At 47.8% G+C, this 7,219-nt stretch overlaps 1 long non-coding RNA gene across 1 annotated transcript; it reads left to right on the top strand.

Annotated features, from left to right (window-relative positions):
• The first annotated feature begins 598 nt into the window (after positions 1-598).
• On the top strand, positions 599-1,958 carry LOC147747391 (uncharacterized). Its single transcript, XR_015299467.1, has 2 exons — positions 599-723; positions 1,394-1,958. It is a non-coding gene; the product is annotated as an uncharacterized LOC147747391 (long non-coding RNA).
• Positions 1,959-7,219: the final 5,261 nt, after the last annotated feature.

Raw genomic sequence — 7,219 nt, 5'->3', positions numbered from 1 at the left:
ATTGCCCACTTCCCCCACGTGATCGGCTGCATCGATGGGACCCACATTCCCATCTGCCCACCTGCAGCAAGTGAATACATTTACAGGAACCGCAAATCCACCCACTCAATCAATGTGCAGGTGATCTGCAATGCCAAACACATTATCACAGACATTGTGGCCAAATACCCCGGGAGTACCCACGATGCTTACATCTTCAGGAACAGTGGCATACATACACGTCTGCTTGCTGGTGAATTTGCCGACGGACACATACTAGGTAAGTAAATGTCACACACCCTGATGTACACCCTGCCACAAGCTGTTGGTCACACCAATCAATGCCACTTACTTCTCTTCATAGGTGACAGCGCATATGCCCTCCGCCCGTATCTCCTCACACCATATCTGAACCCAACCACCCGAAGGGAGAGAAGATACAATGTGGCACATAGGAGCACACGCAACGTGGTGGAGCGCACTTTTGGTATGCTCAAAAGCAGATTCCGTTGCCTCCACAAAACAGGAGGTGCACGTCTGTACAGCCCCTTAAAATGTTGCAAGATAATTGCTACGTGTGCAATGCTACACAATCTGGCCACCAAAAAAGGAACTGCAGTGGAACTGACTGAGTCAGAGGACGAAGACGAGGACAACCCTCAGCCAGAGCCCAGCGCGGCTGGTGCTGCAATTGAACATGATGGGAGACATAGACGGGCAGAGATAACATCACACTACTTCTGAGTGAGTAACGACACTGAGGCATTTCCAATTACATGTACAGGTGTTTATTTGGCACACCTACAGCATTCTGAGCAATGTCCAATTGGACATGGGTTACATCACCCATCACATGCATGTGGACAGCCAGAGTCCTTCACTTCTTGCGTCCCCGTGCTGCACGTGCATGTTCCCCATCCACACTGCCTTGTGAGTGGGACCGTTCCTGTGCTGGGACAGTACGTCCACTACGCCTCCTGCACTCGGTGGGTGAGGGCGTGACGCTACCACGGCTGGAAGCCTCCTAACTGTCCCCCCCCCCTTCCATATTTGAGGCATTGGCATTCTGCATGAGCTCTAGCACTGAGGTCATGGACACCATCCCCCTGGCCACATCATTGCTGCAATGCGACATCTTCTCCTGCATGGCGATGGACCGGCGACACATCAGTGCTGTTGTACTGGCCAGCCGGTTCACCGACGACGTATAGTCTTGGAGCCTCACTCTCAGTCGGCGCATGCCAACACGGTCCTGCTGCAGCTGGCTGCACAGGTTGTCCACCGAGGTTGCTACCCTCTCCATCCCTGCAGACATTTTCTCCCCCATGGCACTGATACCCTCCTCCATCTTGTGCATATGTCTGTTTATGTCTGCCACCTCCCTGTGTAACGCCTTCATCTCCTTCCATTGCAGGCGCTGGACCTTCAGCATCTTTCCTTCCAGTCCAGCAAACACACTGCCACCCTGCTCATATTCCACTGGACTGACCGGCCTTGCCCTGCGGCGTCGTGATGACATGTTCGCACCCTCGGATGCTGATCCAGCCCGCTCCCTGTTGGATCTCTCTACAATGGGACTTTGTTGGCGCTGGCTGCCCTCCTCCTCCGACTCCTCCATCTGCTGGAGAGTGATCACGGCACGCCTCCTGCCTGACTGGGGTTGTGGTGGTGGTGGTGATGGTGGTGGTGTAGGTGAACGTCGCAATGGTGACTGCGTGAGAGGGGATTGCGGCCCTCCCTGGCGCTGTGGTGATGTCTGTGGTGAACGATTGGCTGGCTGCGATGGCGCAGAGCTGGTGTTCCCTGCAGCCATGCTGTCTTCATCGTGCTCACTCCCCTCTGGCCTGGCTGACCTGCCTCTGCTGCCCTCAGCTGCACTGCGAGATGACTCGCCTGAAATGACACAAATGTAAATTTTCTCAATGCTCTGTCTGCAATGCCATTGCATTAAAGTACATGCCAACAGTGCACAGTGGTTATCCAGACCTGTCCAATTATGTTACCATGCTATTGTGTTAGCTGTCCTGACAGTCCTGATCATGATTTCACACTGACTACATCACCCAGTATGCATTGCAGGTAAGCAGTAAGACATGGTGTGGAGTGGGAGCACTTTTACCACTATGGGGGTTGGGGTTTGGGAGGGGTTAGGGCAGCATGCTGGGCATGCTTCTTACCTTGTTTTCTAGCTGCTCTGGCGGAGCTGTCTGCGTCTCCTATGCCACTCACACTCTCCCGCTGGATGGTGGACTCCACCATCTGTTCCAGTGGTGTTGGTACTGGGGCTCGATTTTTCCCTCCTCCTGTTTTCCCTGCCAGCCTATGTCTCTCTGCCATCCTCTGTTTTGCAGTTTTCCTGAGGTCGTACCACCTCTTTCTGATGTCCTCTATGGTGCGCAGGGTCACACCTATGGCATTGATCTTGTCCCGAATGCCACTCCATATTTGCCTCTTCTGTGCGTCTGGCACTTGGTGGGACTGGGCTCCAAACAGCTTGTGGTACACTTGGGTGACTTCCTCAATCAGGATCTCAAGCTCCTTGTCGCTGAACTTGAGTTTTCTTTTTCTGTCTCCTCCCTCCTTCTCCTTGTCCTGGCTTGCCATTGCAATGCTTGTTCTGTTTTTCTTCTCTTTTCTTTTTCTGGTCTATGTTGCTGCTGCCTCCTCAGCTCTCCTGCCTGCCTGCCTCACAGTGAGCTCCAGGCCCTGTGCACCTGGCTGGGTGTGGCAACTTCCTGTTTGGGGAGTAAATGGGTGTATCAGGATTGGCTGATTCACCAAAACGCTGTTTTTCGAATTACCGATTCGGTATTTCCGATTTTGGGTGTGGATTCGGTAAAACCGATTCGGTATTAGCCTTTCGGTATGCATTTTTATTACCGATCTGGTCACAATCGGTATTTAATACCGATTAGGAACGAATCGGTAATGTTTACCGAATATTTACCTACATCGCGTTTACCTCATTCTTAATACCGATTCGGTATGATTCGGTATTACGGAGTCGGTATTTGGAATTTACCTACATATGGCCCGAAGTCTGTTATTAAATATTTAAATAATAGCATATACGTTCTAGAAAGTACTAATAATTTGTTTAAAATGCCAAATATTAATTAAGAGTGCTTGCTATTGAAACTTCGCTCATTCTATCTTTGATATGGCTATTGAGATACTTTTGTTTTGAGATCTAAGTGTCTCCCAGGAATGGCTGATGTGAATCCTACCTATTGTACTATATTTCGTTTTGGACAGTGGGTGTCCTAAACACAGTGAGAAACTAACTGTTTTCATTCATGTAAAAGGTGTTTCAGGGGAGAGACTTTCTCAATCAAGCTTAGAGTACCTAGGTATCAGTTAGTAGAGAAGTGTCAGCTGGGAGAATGTATTGTCATAACAATGAAGAATTCACCCTCTATAGAGTACTTAGATAAGAATCTAATGTATAAAAATCTATGTAGAGATTCTGATACCATTATAATAAATACAATTAGATCATAGTGATTTTGTTATAAAACCTACTTACAGTTTTACATTGTAGTGATGTGTTAGTGTTGAGGCTGTTTTCTCAAACTCCATTAATAACCATGTTTACTGAAAGTAAGGTGTGTGGAGAAAGTTTATTTCCAAACCAAAGGTTTTTAGACGTATACAAGAATGATTTCAGACTAGAGAGTGTGCGCTAACTGAATTGAATTATAGATGCAGCTCACTCAGAGAAAATATGTTTGTATAAGGAAGGAGTTCCTTACTAAAATGTTTACCACTCAGGTGTCACTCTGTACAGAGGTGTTTTGTCAAGAGTGTATATTAACATTAAAAAGAAGAAGTCATGCTATATAAATGTGTATGAGATACACTCAACACTCTCTGAAAATACACCTTCTCTAATGTCCAGCCGTTGAAAATGTGTTGTGTTCAGTGCTGTAATTACAGAGTGTTCTGTTTCTTAAAATAATGATATATGTAGTTCACTCACAGATAATGTCTTTGCAGATAGATGGGGTTCTAACAAAAGCCTTTAATCCCAGCACATGCATGGACTTGTACAGGAAATGGACTTGTATGGAAAGTACTTACTCTTTCATGAAACCATATTGCAAACAAACTTTACCCTGTTTACATCTCATATGGGAGACCCTAGTGTTTGTCTAAAACCTTGCATACTAACCCTTTACGCTCATCAGAGGTATCAATAGAAACAAAGCTGTCTGCAAACCGATTCATACACCATGTTATGTCAGAAGAGATGCCTTTGTGCAGGACTGAAGTACTCCCTTATCCCTTTTACACCCAACCTTTAACCTCTACAGACCTATTACTTGAGAGGGAATATTCTTATAAAAGGGAGCTATTCACTCTATTTAGAATTACATTACAAACCTCAACTTTTATATCAACCTTTTGTTATCCTGCATATCTCCTTTGGGATAACATGTCGTAGCACAGGGGCTAGTGGTCGTCTGAGGCCTTCGACATCCTTGCTTTATTCTATTCACAGATATCAGTAGACACCTTGCCATTTATAAAGGTATGTGAAACAGGATTTGCTAGTTTTCTAAGGCCTTCTAAACAAAGCAATAGCTCTCTGTTGAGTTGCACTTAGAGAGAAGGCTGTTACAGGGTAGTATGAGATGTATCACTGTTTAATCAAACTGTACCATGCATAATCTATAGCATGCTGAAATATACTAGCACAGGTTCTACTTAGTCTCTCAATGCTTCTAAACAAACTCTCTATTCTGCTAACTGAAATTATTACAGAGGGCTGTATTACTGTACTGAATGGAACCAGTGGAGGTTTTTAGGCTCTCACCCCTCTTTTTCTCTGGGATGCCCCCTTATGTGGTTTTTATGTACGTTCATTTCATGTTATAGACCGTGAAATCTATCTGCACTTGTTTTTGATGTGTTTTACATACCTTTTTATATTGTTTTATCTACGAGCTGTGATGAATTTTGCTCTTTTATATTGGGGAAGTGGGTAATTACATACATTTGGAACTGTAACTATTGAGCCTCTGGTATTTTAAGATTATCTATCTGAGAATGTTCCTTTTATCGACATGTTGCTTACTTCGCAAGTTTATGGTCTATTGGCAGCAATAAAGTTGTCTTTGAATTGAATTGAAAAGCTTATTTACTCAGACAAAACATGTTTAGAGATGGATAACTTTTTCAGTAAAGTCTATCACACCCACCCGTCATTCTGAATAGATCTCTAAACAGATAGGCTATGTTGTTATTAAAAAAATTGAGGCATTTCGCATGTTTACACTTATAGGAAAAGTAGCACCTTTCTCCTCAAACTTAAACATACAGAATCTATGCCCTGTTAAACTGTGATAATGCAATGTATTGTGTATGGATCCTTCAACATATATCCTTTATCCTCTCCAGAAGTGTCAGTTGGCAGGCAGGTGTTTCTCACCTGAATGAACCACTCAGGAAACATTTGTGGAAATATATGGCTTCATTAGTAAAGCCCTTCACACCCACTGTTCAACCTGTAGAGCAGTGTCAGGAGAGATGGTGTTGTTGCCCCCCTCCGTGCCACCCTTGCCTTCTGTACCCCCCTGACCCCTGTGCTCGTTTTTGTGTGCCCCCTGCGTGTCCCGGCTCCTGCTGCAACTTTAGCCGCCTTCCAGGCTAAGTACTGTGTCTTTGCTCATCCTGATTGTTTCTTTGTAATTGCTTTGTAACCCTGTTGCCCCCCGTGCCACTCTTGCCTTCTGTACCCCTGACCCCTGTGCTAGTTTTTGTGTGCCCCCTGCGTGTCCCGGCTCCTCCTGCCACTTTAGCCGCCTTCCAGGCTAAGTAATGTGTCTTTGCTCATCCTGGTTGTTTCTTTGCAATTGCTTTGTTCCCTTGTTGCCCCCGTGCCACTCTTGCCTTCTGTACCCCTGACACCTGTGCTCTTTTTCTTCTGTGTGCCCCCTTTCCCTGCTGCCCCCGTCTCCCCCACAGGTTTCCTCCCGCCACTGCTTCCTTGCGGCCCGCCCCCTCAACCCCCATTGGCCACCCCGCTCCCACCTACCAGCTGCTCCTCCCTCCCTCTGCCCTTCATATGGAGGCCGCGCAGCGGCTGCGCAGCGGCAAAGGCGTGCCAAAGGCTGGGCGCCTGGACTGTGCCCAGCACCAGAACCCCTGGCCCCCGCCGCACCCAAAGCACCCGACTGAGATACGACTCCGACAGCCTCAACGCACTCAACGACAGACGAACACCCGCCTGCTACCAAGCAACCCCGAAGCAAACCCACGGACCCTTCACCTGCACATACACCTGCCTCCGAACCTGCGGACTTCCCACCAGACCTCGCAACAGCAACAACCATTTCAAGTGTATCTTCCTCAACACACATTCCGTCCACAAGCACGCCGTCAAATTGCGGGACCTTCTAGACACAACCGCACCGGACGTCGCCTTCCTCACAGAAACCTGGATGAACACCTCCTCGGCCCCCGACATTGCCATAGCCATCCCGGACGGCTACAATATCACCCGGAAGGACCGTGTCAACCAATCAGGAGGAGGAATCGCAATCGTCTACAGGAACACCATCAACATCACAACCAACACCGAAGACACACTATCCGCACTCTCCGCTGCCGAACACCTACACTTCCAGATTCACACCAACCCCAAGACCACCCTCAGAGGAACACTCATCTAGAGACCCCCTGGCCCATGCACGCAATTCAGCGAAACCATCGCCGACTTCATCAGCCCGCACGCCCTAGCCTCACCAGAATACATCCTCCTTGGAGACCTGAACTTCCACCTGGAAAAAAACAGCGACAACAACACCACCATACTGCTCGACAACCTCGCCAACCTCGGACTCAAACAACTGGTGAACAGCCCAACCCACATCACTGGCCACACACTCGACCCTAATCTTCTCCGCCAGCAACCTCGTATCCTTCAGCCGCTCTGCCGAACTTCACTGGACCGACCACAGATGCATCCACTTCACCTTCAAAAAGAATACAGCCCACCACCGCACGCAACAAACTCCCCGCAGATGCTGGAGCAAAATCACCACAGACCAGCTCCACTCATCCCTCAGCCAGAACCCGCCAGTCAACACCGCCAACACCAACGACGCAGCCCGCAATCTTGCACAGTGGATCACCAACTGCACCGACGACCTCGCACCACTGAAGAACGCCCCTAGCATGACCAGCAACATGAAAACTTCATGGCTCACAGAGGCCCTCAAATAATCAAAGAAATCCT

This window comes from Lissotriton vulgaris, chromosome 1_1 (genome assembly GCF_964263255.1).
Source record: "Lissotriton vulgaris chromosome 1_1, aLisVul1.2, whole genome shotgun sequence".
In the NCBI taxonomy this organism is placed as follows: domain Eukaryota; kingdom Metazoa; phylum Chordata; class Amphibia; order Caudata; family Salamandridae; genus Lissotriton; species Lissotriton vulgaris.
The sequence above is the reverse complement of the archived record's forward strand: the minus strand, read 5'-3'. Positions and strand labels throughout refer to the sequence as shown.